This window comes from Hypanus sabinus, chromosome 17, assembly GCF_030144855.1.
Source record: "Hypanus sabinus isolate sHypSab1 chromosome 17, sHypSab1.hap1, whole genome shotgun sequence".
Lineage (NCBI taxonomy): Eukaryota > Metazoa > Chordata > Chondrichthyes > Myliobatiformes > Dasyatidae > Hypanus > Hypanus sabinus.
In genome coordinates this window covers 54,235,924-54,249,414 of record NC_082722.1, presented here as the reverse complement: position 1 = coordinate 54,249,414, position 13,491 = coordinate 54,235,924, and the positions used below count along the sequence as shown (strand labels likewise).

Sequence of the window (13,491 nt, the reverse complement as noted above, 5' to 3'; positions counted from 1 at the left end):
CTGCTTTAAATAGGCCTTGGATTCTGTGCAAAATGCTAATACTTATTCGATTCACAACACAACCAGGTCAGCATTCAGTCAGTCAAGTGTAATTAGGTCTAAGGAGGATTGCTGCCAAGCCTAAAAGTGAAGAGATTCTTGAGTTTTCACCACCCATAAGCCTTCTCTACTCACTGCAATTCTGATGCTCAGAGTTAAAAACTGAGCTAGAAATTTTAAAAACTTAAAGTCAATAAAAATCTGACTTAGTGTTTTTGTTTAATAAACTGGCTTTAAATGCATCAGTTACATCAGTATCAACTTTTCAATATTTCAGATTTAATATCAAAGGAGGTCCAACATTGGCGGTTACTTTTGGACATTTCTTTCCAAAAATATAAACCAATGTGTTTTAACTTATAGCTGAATAAATGGTTGCTGTCAAAGGGCTTTGAACTGCTTTTGAATGTCTCTGACCATCACAGAGATACTTGAGAAACATAAACATATAAATTTTATACAAAGGTTCTTAAAACACCTTAAGTGCCAGAATTTAATTTTAAAAATCTGATTAAGTAAAATATATAAAACTGAAAAACATGTCTTTCCACTTGTGGTTGATAACCTTGCAAGTTGTATCTCACCTCGAGTAGTTTACTGACTTCTAGTTTGGACAGACAAGAATGGAAACTAGTAACTTATATAACCATATAACAATCACAGCACGGAAACAGGCCATCTTGGCCCTCCTAGTCCGTGCCGAACCCTTAATCTCACCTAGTCCCACCTACCCGCACTCAGCCCATAACCCTCCACTCCTTTCCTGTCCATATACCTATCCAATTTTACCTTAAATGACACAACTGAACTGGCCTCTACTACTTCTACAGGAAGCTCATTCCACACAGCTATCACTCTCTGAGTAAAGAAATACCCCCTCGTGTTTCCCTTAAACTTCTGCCCCCTAACTCTCAAATCATGTCCTCTAGTTTGAATCTCCCCTACTCTCAATGGAAATAGCCTGTTCACGTCAACTCTATCTATCCCTCTCAAAATTTTAAATACCTCGATCAAATCCCCCCTCAACCTTCTACGCTCCAATGAATAGAGACCTAACTTGTTCAACCTTTCTCTGTAACTTAATTGCTGAAACCCAGGTAACATCCTAGTAAATCGTCTCTGCACTCTCTCTAATTTATTGATATCTTTCCTATAATTCGGTGACCAGAATTGCACACAATATTCCAAATTTGGCCTTACCAATGCCTTGTACAACTTTAGCATTACATCCCAACTTCTGTACTCAATGCTTTGATTTATAAAGGCCAGCGTTCCAAAAGCCCTCTTCACCACCCTATCTACATGAGACTCCACTTTCAGGGAACTATGCACAGTTATTCCTAGATCTCTCTGTTCCTCTGCATTCCTCAATGCCCTACCATTTACTCTGTATGTTCTATTTGGATTATTCCTGCCAAAATGTAGAACCTCACACTTCTCAGCATTAAACTCCATCTGCCAACGTTCAGCCCATTCTTCTAACCGGCATAAATCTCCCTGCAAGCTTTGAAAATCCACCTCATTATCCACAACACCTCCTACCTTAGTATCATCGGCATACTTACTAATCCAATTTACCACCCCATTATCCAGATCATTTATGTATATTACAAACAACATTGGGCCCAAAACAGATCCCTGAGGCACCCCGCTAGTCACTGGCCTCCATCCCGATAAACAATTATCCACCACTATTCTCTGGCATCTCCCATCTAGCCACTGTTGAATCCATTTTATTACTCCAGCATTAATACCTAACGACTGAACCTTCTTAACTAACCTTCCATGTGGAACTTTGTCAAAGGCTTTGCTGAAGTCCATATAGACTACATCCACTGCCTTACCCTCGTCAACATTCCTCGTAACTTCTTCAAAAAATTCAATAAGGTTTGTCAAACATGACCTTCCACGCACAAATCCATGCTGGCTACTTCTAATCAGATCCCGTCTATCCAGATAATTATAAATACTATCTCTAAGAATACTTTCCATTAATTTACCCACCACTGATGTCAAACTGACAGGTCTATAATTGCTAGGCTTCCTTCTAGAACCCTTTTTAAACAATGGAACCACATGAGCAATACGCCAATCCTCCGGCACAATCCCCGTTTCTAATGACATATTAAAGATCTCCGTCAGAGCTCCTGCTATCTCTACACAAACTTCCCTCAAGGTCCTGGGGAATATCCTGTCAGGACCCGGAGATTTATCCACTTTTAAATTTCTTAAAAGCGCCAGTACCTCCACCTCTTTAATTGTCATAGGTTCCATAACTTCCTTACTTGTTTCCCACACATTAGACAATTCAATATCCTTCTCCTTAGTGAATACCGAAGAGAAGAAATCATTCAAAATCTCTCCCATCTCCTTCGGTTCCACACATAGCTGACCACTCTGATTCTCTAAGGGGCCAATTTTATCCCTCACTATCCTCTTGCTTTTAATATAACTGTAGAAACCTTTCGGATTTACTTTCACCTTACAGGCTCATTCACCGAAGTTAGTCAGGGGTTCTCTGTAGAACTGGCTAAAAATTCAGAGGATTCTATTCAAGTTTCATAAATCATGTTTTCCAAATTCCCACAATTCCTTTTGAAAAAGTAAGGCATCAAATATGGAGGAAATAAAGTCAAAACAGTTGCTTTTGTATTTTGCCAGCATCCTTTATAGTTTACAAGCAGATTTTTTTTTTAACATTCATGACAAGAGCAGTGAAAGTAAAAGCAGATTTTAAGTTAAAATTCAGATACTTCAATATAATTTTTCCCTTCTCTTGAAACTGTTTTACAGTGGGTTTGATGGAGAAGGAGAGAGAAAATGAAATAGATAATTAATATAATTTGCAGCAAGTAGAAAAAATTAAAACTTTTTTATTCAGCAACTTTTAACAAAGTTTAGTACTAAAAAGATAGCATTTGAACTTGGTACAAAAGCACAAGAATTGAATTTTCCATTTGCTTTTGCACGTACTACAAGAGGAATACATCCCATGAGAATTGTACTTACTAGTGTTTACTAATAATTAGCATCAATTTTCAGCAAAATACCAACCTCAAAAATAAAATGCAACTGAGCAGAAATTAGTTATGTGGAACCTTGGATCTCAAAGAACAATTTTCAAGTTGGTAATAACAGATGATAGCTCTTAAAACTATCTACTTCAAAATAATATACTCTAGTGTTCCTCCAATTCTGAGACATTTTCAGATTTGTTGGCTTTCAGACTTCACATCACCTATTCTTATCTAAAAAGCCATATAACTGAGATGATATTATCAATGAAGAATCTATTTAGATTTGCTTATCAGGAAAATGGTTGATTTTGAGTCAGAGGAACAAAGGGCTGAATCTTCCATTAAGAAGCTGGGCACACACTAGATACAGTCATCTCCCCCTTCATGGCAAATATTCCATAAGATTACTAAGTAAATGGTAAACAGTAGAATCTGAATCAGGTCTAATATCACCAGCATATGTTGTGAAATTTGTTAACTTTGCAGCAGCAGTACAATACAATACATGATAATAGAGAAAAATAACTGCAAATTACAGTAAGTGTGCGCATGTACATGTGTGTGTATAATATATAAAATAGTTAAATTAAATAAGTAGTGCAAAAAAAAATAACAAGCAATGAAGTCGTGTTCATGGGTTCATTGCCCATTTAGAAATCAGATGGCAGAGGGGAAGAAGCTGTTCCTGAATCGCTGAGTGTGTGCCTTCAGGCTTCTGTACCTCCTACCTGATGGTAACAGTGAGAAGAGAGCATGTCCTGGGTGATAGGGGTCCTTATTGATATATGCTGCCTTTTTTGAGGCACTGCTCCTTGAAGGTGTCCTGGATGCTAAGGAGGCTGATGCCAAATGATGGAGCTGACTAATTTTACAACTCTGTGCAGCTTACTTCAAACCTGTGCAATAGCTACCTTCCCCATGACAGAAGCTGATGCACCCATGCGAGTGTTTTTTGATGACATAGCAAATCTCCTCAAAATACTAATGAAATATAGCTGCTGTCCTGCCTTCTTTATTGTTGCATCAATATGTTGAAATAGAGCTAATTATAACACCAATATTCAAAAATTTTCTGATTTCTGTTTGTAGATTATGGCTGCCAGCATGAAGTAAAAGAAATATTAAAGTTCAAGTTCAAGATTGTTTAATGTCATTTCCAGCATGGAAGCATAAAGAAGAATGAAATAACTGTTTCTCTGGATCTGATGCAGCATTAAATAAAAAGCACAATAAGATAAAGAACACAATAATGTCAGAGCATAATAAATATAAATATACAAGATAGATGATTGTATGTCCATAAAGTGACATGAGGCACAGGAGTGTCTGTACATAATGTGAATGACAGGAAATGACAAAAAGGTGGCTGGGGGTGCGAAGTTAGTGGGCGGAGGTGTTGATCAGCCTTACTGCTTGGGAAAAGTAACTGTTTTGGAGTCTGGTGGTCGTGTTGTTGATGCTACATAGCCTCATCCCTGAGGGGAGTAGGACAAACAATCCATGAGTAGTGTTCTATTGAGCTGGAAGACTCGTATAAAATCAGCTTGCCAACTCAACATTTTTCTGTTGGAAGGAAACTGAAAAACCTAGAAAACAATTTTAACACAATTTGAAAATGGGAATCCAGCATCAAGCTGCAGTCTTCAAATCACTCATCACTAAACTATCACAATTTCCTCTGAATTGTCAAGTAGAAGTACAGTAACAATGAATCAAACCATCTTTGGGAGCAAAATTAAACTGTAATCATTCTTTATTTACTTAAGTTTATAATACATCTGTTCATTTTCTCTCAAATACAAAATTGTATTCTTCCCTTTTTTTCTCTGATACTTAAACAATTTGTCATATGGGATATCTGAAGAAATGCAGTATCACAAAATCCTGACACCATTAACTGTTGGGAATACTAAATATAATGAATACAGCTATCTTACTTCTTTTATAAACAGTAAAATGTCTGATGAATTACTGCATTATTTTATAATGATGGGATTATATAGTACACAGGAAGCTTCATAAGGCATCTGCTCAGTATATTTACATATGAACAGTGGCCTCATATTAAAACTTGTAAAATGAAGATTAAATTTAAATCAAATGCACAAAATAAGAAACTAAGTGATTAAATTTGATTCTAAATTTTTTGAACATCTTAAGGAAATAAAAAATACCTTGAAAATTCAATTCTATTGCCTTGTATACTCGATGTTTCCCAAAGAAGAACAAAAAAACTAGAGGATTTATTTCATTCATAAATCAAAGAAATTAATATGTTTTAAAAATCTGTGACAATGGTATAGCAGCGAAAAGGTGCAAGAATCAGTAAGTAGAAAAGGAATTAAATTATGACGACTTAATTATTCTATTGAGAAAGCAACAAAAATAAATGATAGATAAATTAAAGACCAGCTAATAGGAGAGGGAGTAAAGGCAGGAAAATGACATTTTTCTAAATACAGCGAGATAAAAAGTTTCCATATTGAAATGTATGTACAAAACCTTCACACCATGAAAAATAATATTAGTTTGCTGTAAAAGACATAGACTGCCCTTAAAACAAAACAAATCCTCTTTTTAAACTAATTTATAAAAGGAAAGAAAATTGAGTCAATAGGTAGACAGATTCTCCTAAGTACAAAAGAAGAAATTTATTCTTTTCTTCAACTGAACCTGCTGAGGAATCCCAGGATATTAAGAGCTTTCAATGTCTTTCTAAGTATAACCAACAACCATAGCACTGATGCTTTTGTTGGCTGCCTGTCATAATGATGTCAAGTTCATCATTTGGATGGTTTAATTTCTCCACACTGAATGTCAGAATAAAATGTCTTCACTAAAAATCTGGAACTATTTGTAAACTGTTGTTGTTATACTCACTTAAATTACTTTTTTTTAAAGTATACAATACAGTGCAGAGTAGTCCCCTCCGCCCCTTTGAGCTACGACGCCCAATAATCCCACAACCCAAATTAACCCTAATCTAATTGTAGAACAATTTACAATGACCAATTAGCCTACCTGGTATGTCTCTAGACTGTGCAAGGGAATCAGAGCACCCTGGGAAAACCCAGGTGTTCCATGGGGAGCACTACAGAGACTCCTTACAGAGTGGTGCTGGAATTGAACTTCTTACCTTCAGAAATTCCTTCTGTTGGGAAAAGTGCTTCCTCAGATCCACTCTACCTCACACCCAAAACCCTTGGACCCTAATTTTAGATAGCTTTATCAAAAGACTGGATGATATTTTTTTTTAAATCATAATGAAATGCATGGTAGACACAAAAGCTAATTCAGTGGTCAATACAATAATTTGACAGATGTGAAGTAGGCTAAATAATGCTGTGGGTTTTCCTGAAAGTGCGAATACCATGCAAGTAGATCCAAGATCCAGAAGGTGCAGTGGAGAGAAATGACAACAGAAGAAACTATCTTCACAGATTAACTGACATGATGGAACCATCCAAGACAGGCCAAAATATCTATGATCCCTCATAACAGGTCAGATGTGGACAGTGAGTAATTTCAAGTTCCTGGGTGTCAAGATCTCTGAGGATCTAACTTGGTCCCAACATATCGATGCAGTTATAAAGAAGGCAAGACAGCAGCTATACTTTATTAGGAGTTTGAAGAGATTTGTTATGTCAACAAACGCACTCAAAAATTTCTATAGGTATACCACGGAGAGCATTCAGACAGGTTGCATCGCCGACTGGTATGGGGTGGAGTGGGGGGGAACCTACTCCACAGGACCAGAAAAAGCTGCAGAGGGTTGTGAATTTAGTCAGCTCCATCTTGGGCACCAGCCTACAATGTACCCAGGACATCTTTAGGGAGCGGTGTCTCAGAAAGGCAGCGTCCATTATTAAGGACCTCCAGCACCCAAGGCATGCCATTTTCTCACTGTTACCATCAGGTAGAAGATACAGAAGCCTGAAGGCACACACTCAACGATTCAGGAACAGCTTCTTCCCCTCTGCCATCCAATTTCTGAATGGACATTGAACCCTTGAACACTACTTCACATTTTTTAATATACAGGCAGTCCCCGGGTTACGTACGAGTTCCGTTCCTGAGTCCGTCTTTAGGTCGGATTTGTACGCAAGTCGGAACAGGTACATCTGGTATTATTTAGCGTGAGTTAGTCAAATGTTTGTCTTAGTATATAGTATATATTTTACCTTCCTCTGCATACAAGACACTTAAGAAATGTATGTATTTCAATAATTAAACCACTGTGTTGCTTAGTAATAATTGTAGCTTTCATCGAGGCAGGACCTTTCACATGCTCCATTAATCTCATTTTATCCTTTACCTGTATCCTTTAAAGTTGTTCCGATCGCTGACCAACTTAGCCTAACGCTTTTCCAATGTCCGATGGCATTTCACCTCTTTTCAATCGCTTTATTATTTCCCCTTTATTTTCAATCGTGATCTTTTTCCGTCAATGGAACAGAAAACTGTAGACTTTATGTTCTATCACTAAGCAGCAGTGAACCGTCTGATTGGCCTATCAGAGTTCTCTTTAGGAACTAACTGCCTTGATCAGCATTTCTGATCTGGTTATTGTTCACGATCGCACTTAATAAAAAAAAATACAGCAGCAGCCGCGAGCAGTGGGTTGCTCCGGGTCCTAAAGTCCCCCGCACTGAGACAGGTTAAATGGGACAAGTGGGGGCGGTGCTGACTGGAAAAGGTGGGGGGGGGGGGTCAGGGTGAATCTTGCGAAGAAATATTTAAGCCAAATACAAAGTTACACACTCAACACAGTGTTAATGGCAACAACTTAAAATGGTGGACAGCCTCGTAATCTGATTTGAAATGGCGGACGGCGTTCTCCTCCCTCCATTCGTAAGTCCGAGTTGTCCATAAGTTGGATGTTCGTAACTCGGGGACTGCCTGTACATTATTTCTGTTTTTTGCGCAATTTTTAATCTATTCAATATACATATTCTGTAATTGATTTACTTCTTTATTTATTATTTATTTTTTCTATATTATGCATTGCATTGAACTGCTGCTGCTAAGTTAGCAAATTTCACGACACATGCCTGTGATAATAAAACTGATTCTGATTCTGAGATTAAAAAAATCACCAACAGAAGTTGAGGCGGGGTGACACAGTAAAGCTAAATGCACAGGATAGGAATAAGACTACTAAAACTAAAAGAAGGAAGAGAAGAGCTGAGAAATGCTTTGCCAAAGTAAAATTCATAAGGCATATTCACCAAGAAATGTTCACAAATTAACAAGCCTGGTACAACCATGAGTGATAAGATGCTTCTGTAATGGCCATTACAAAGACTTGGATGGCTCAGGGACAGGAATGGCTACTTCAAGTGCAGGCTTTAGATGTTTCAGAAAGGACAAGGAGGGAGGCAAGAGGTGGGGGTGTGGCACTGTTGATCAGAGATAACGTCACGGATGCAAAAAAGGTGGGCGTTCAGGCGGGATTGTCTACGGAGTCTCTGTGGGTGGAGGTTAGGAACAGGAAGGAGTCAATAACTATACTGGGTGTTTTTCATAGGCCGCCCAATAGTAACAGGGATATCAAGGAGCAGATAGGGAAACAGATCCTTGAAAGGTGCAATAATAAGGAGTTGTCGTGACTTTAATTTCCCAAATATCGACTGGCATTTCCCTACAGCAAAGGGGTTAGATTGGGTGGAGTTTTGTTACGTATGTTCAGGAAAGTTCCTTGACACAATATGTAGATAAGCCTACAAGAGGAGAGACTGTACTTGATTTGGTATTGGGAAATGAACCTGGTCAAGGGTCAGATCTCTCAGTGGGAGAGCATTTTGGAGATAGTGATCATAATTCTGTCTCCTTTACAATAACATTGGAGAGAGATAGGAACAGGCAAGTTAGAAAAGTGTTTAATTGGAGTAAGGGGAATTATGAGGCTATCAGGCAGGAAATTGGAAGCTTAAATTGTTCTCAGGGAAAAGTACGGAAGAAATGTGGCAAATGTTCAGGTGAATTTTGTGTGGAATTCTGCATAGGTATGGTCCTATGAGACAGGGAAGTTATGGTAGGGTACAGGAACCATGGTGAACAAACGCTGTAATACATCTAGTCAAGAAGAAAAGCTTACAAAAGGTTCAGAGAGCTAGGTAATGTTAGAGATCTAGAAGATTATATAAGGCTAACAGAAAGGAGCTTAAATAGGAAATTGGGAGAGCCAGAAGTGGCCATGAGAAAGTCTTGGTGGGCAGGATTAAGGAAAACCCCAAAGCATTCTACAAGTATGTGAAAAGCAAGAGGATAAGACGTGAAAGAATAGGACCTATCAAGTGTGACAGTGGGAAAGTGTGTATGGAACCAGAGGAAATCGCAGAGGTACTCAATGAATACGTTACTTCAGTATTCACTATGGAAAAGGATCTTGGCAATTGTAGTGATGACTTGCAGTGGACTGAAAAGCTTAAGTATATAGATATTAAGAAAGAGGATGTGCTGGAGCTTTTGGAAAGCATCAAGTTGGATAAGTCACCTGGACCGGATGAGATGTACCCCAGGCTACTGTGGGAGGCAAGGGAGGAGATTGCTGAGCCCCTGGCGATGATCTTTGCATCATCATTGGGGACAGGAGAGTTTCTGGAGGATTGGAGGGTGGTGGATGTTGCTCCTTTATTCAAGAAAGGGAGTGGAGATAGCCCAGGAAATTATAGATCTTACTTCAGTCTTACTTCAGTGGTTGGTAAGTTGATAGAGAAGATCCAGAAGGGCAGAATTTATGAACATTTAGAGAGGTATAATATGATTGGGAATAGTCAGCATGGCCTTGTCAAGGCCAGGTCGTGCCTTATGAGCCTGATTGAATTTTTTGAGGATGTGACTAAACACATTGATGAAGGAAGAGCAGTAGGTGTAGTGTATATGGATTTCAGCAAGGCATTTGATAAGGTACCCCATTCAAGGCTTATTGAGAAAGTAAGGAGGCATGGGATCCAAGGGGATCTTGCTTTGTGGATCCAGAACTGGCTTACCCACAGAAGGCAAAGAGTGGTTATAGACAGGTCATATTCTCCATAGAGGTCAGTCACCAGTGGTGTGACTCAGGGATCTGTTCTGGGACCCCTACTCTTTGTGATTTTTATAAATAACCTGGTTGAGGAAGTAGAGGGATGGGTTAGTAAGTTTGCTGATGACAAACGTTGGGGGTGTTGTGGATAGTGTGCAGGGCTGTCAGAGGTTACAGCGGGACATTGATTGGATGCAAAATTGGGCTGAGAAGTGGCAGATGGAGTTCAACCCAGATAAGTGTGAGGTAGTTCATTTTGGTAGGTCAAATATGACGGCAGAATATAGTATTAATGGTAAGACTCTTGGCAGTGTCGAAGATCAGAGGGATCTTGGGGTCCAAATCCATAGGACGCTCAAAGCAGCTGCGCAGGTTGACTCTGTGGTTAAGAAGGCGTAAGGTGTATTGGCCTTCATCAGTTGTGAAACTGAATTTAGGAGCCGAGAGGTAATGTTGCAGCTTATATAGGACCCTAGTCAGACCCCACTTGGAGTACTGTGCTCAGTTCTGGTCGCCACACTACAAGAAGGATGTGGAAACCATAGAAAGGGTGCAGAGGAGATTTACAAGGATGTTGCCTAGATTGGGGAGCATGCCTTATGAAAACAGGTTGAGTGAACTCCGCCTTCTCTCCTTGGGAGTGATGGAGGATGAGAGGTGACCTGATAGAGGTGTATAAGATGATGAGAGGCATGTGTAAGTGAAAGGCTTTTTTCAAGGGCTGAAATGGTTGCTACAAGAGGACTAGGTGCAGGGGACTAGGTACAGAGGAGATGTTGGGGGTAAGTTTCTTTTATGCAGAGAGTTGTGAGTGTGTGGAATGGGCTGCCAGCAATGGTGGTGTCATATACTGGGTGAAATGCCAAGTCTTTGAAGTAACTGCAAGTCTGAGTCTTTTCTGTTGCTTTGCTCACGCTTGAGTGTCCGGCGGCGGGTGTTGATGCTTTTTTTGCCAGTGGGGGAAGTGGGCTTGTTGCTTGCTGCTACTTACACACAGGAGGGAGGGAAGCTGGGGGGGGGGGGGGACTTTGGGGTTCTAACATTCCAGTGTCTTTCATCCTTTGGGGGTACTCCTCTGTTTTCGTGGATGTTTACAAAGAAAAAGCATTTCAGGATGTATATTGTATACACTTCTCTGACATTAAATTGGACCTTTGAAAATCAATGGGGTAAGGATACTGACGAGGCAAAGGGTTGTAAAGTACACGGGAATGGTACAGGACAGATGGATCTCCTTGCAATCTGCCACAGGTAAAGTCTTTGCTCCAGGCATCCAGACCTGCACTTCCAAGTGGCCAAAATCTTACTCCATGTCACAGTCTAGATTCTACTTATCTAAAGATACAACGGACACGATCTTCACTCTTTGAGAAGGAAAATGAAAGTAGAACAATTTTAAAACCATCCATAAAGAGGTACTATGAAGAAGCTTTCCCAAATTGGCTACCTTCAAAATATTCTCCATTCTATGCCTGCAACATGGAGGCATACAGGCCATGATTCTAACCAGATGTACTACAGACCTAGAAGTAGTGCAGCCTGTGATCAAGCAAGCTGTATCACTCCATAATGTTCTTGTCCACCTTTCTCAGTGCACTGTTGCACCTCGCTAGAACAAGCTCCCCTGTGAAGTACAGCTAAATAACAGGTTGTATGAGAAGGTGTTCAACCCCTGCTACATCCACACTAGAATCAAAGTTACTGCAACTTCAGTCACTAAGCTGCAGTATGCTGATGGTGCTTGTGTACGTTCACAGGCAGAGACCAAACTCCAAGTCATTGCTATTTTGTCAACTGAAATACACAAGAATGGGCAATATCCTGTACGTACATAAAACAAAAGTTATCTCCCAACCACCTCCCACTGCAAAACATTGCCCAACCGTCACAAGCAATACAAGTTGTTTGTGAGCTCTGGAATGTGTGACTGCTTTCCAGTATCTTGAAGGCAGAAATGAGTGGTAAAATTTCCCCATAACCTTCAATGCACAGCACAGACTTTGGCAATCCGAGAAAATAAATGCTCCAAGGTGAATACCAGCACCAAGTATCACTGTTCTCTTCTCTCCTATATGCTCCTAAGATTTGGATAACTTACCATAGGTAAGCTTTCCTTTATCAATAATTATACTATGAAAGGCTAACGTTCACAGTATTACACCAGTAAGGGAAATATTAGGAGATAATATACCTGAGACAATTCTCAATCACCTTTTCGTACTTTGAAGCAACTTTGGTAAAGTCTACCAGCAGATACTCTCTGTATGCACATGACTGTGTGGCTAGGCATAGCTCAAATACCATCTACAAATTTGCTGACGATACAACCACTGTTGGTAGAATTTCAGGTGGTGACGAGGGAGTGTACAGGAGTCAGATATACCAACTAGTGGAATGGTGCTGCAGCAACAACCTGGCACTCAACGTCAGTAAGACAAAAGAGCTGATTGTAGACTTCAGGAAGGGTAAGACAAAGGAATACATTCCAATCCTTGTAGAGGGATCAGAAGTGGAGGGAGTGAGCAGCTTCAAGTTCCTCGGTGTCAAGATCTCTGAGGATCTAACCTGATCCCAACATATTGATGTAGTCATAAGGAAGGAAAGACAGTGGCTATACTTTATTAGGAGTTTGAAGAGATTTAGGATGTCAACAAATACACTGAAAAACTTATATAGCTTGTACCATGGGAGAGCATTCTGACAGGCTGCATCACTGTCTGGTATGGAAGGGCTACTACATAGGGCCGAAAGAAGCTGCAGAAGGTTGTACATCTAGTCAGCTCCATCTTGGGCAGTAGCCTACAAAGTACCCAGGACATCATTAAGGAGCAGTGTCTCAGAAAGGCTGCGTCCATTAAGGACCTCCAGCACCCTGGGCATGCCCTTTTCTCACTGTTACCGTCAGGTAGGAGGTACAGAATCCTGAAGGCACACACTCAGCGATTCAGGAACAGCTTCTTCCCCTCTGCCATCTGATTCCTAAATGGACATTGAAGCTTTGGACATTACCTCACTTTTTCTAATACACAATATTTCTGTTTTGCACTTTTTTTGAATCTATTCAACATATGCAATTGATTTACTTGTTTATTTATTATTATGTTTTATTTTATTTATTAGATTTTTTTATTTCTCTCTGCTAGATTATTTATTGCTTTGAACTGCTGCTGCTAAGTTAACAAATTTGACGACACATGCCGGTGATAATAAACCTGATTCTGATTCTGAACTAAATGGTGTGGGGTAGCAGCCCAAAGGGATTAATGAATTATAACAATTTTATATAACATAATACACGGTTATATAGTTTATTGTTACATTTCATCAAAAATATAAATTATTGTATATAATTATTTATTCTATATAATCATGTTAAAATATTATGATTATAATATAAAAGATAAATAT

General features: G+C 39.4%; 1 protein-coding gene across 6 annotated transcripts in view; it reads right to left on the bottom strand.

Moving 5' to 3' along the window:
* wwp2 (WW domain containing E3 ubiquitin protein ligase 2) overlaps positions 1 to 13,491 on the bottom strand; it is a 174,563-nt gene that overhangs the window by 52,700 nt on the left and 108,372 nt on the right. The gene's annotated exons all lie outside the window — the stretch shown is intronic.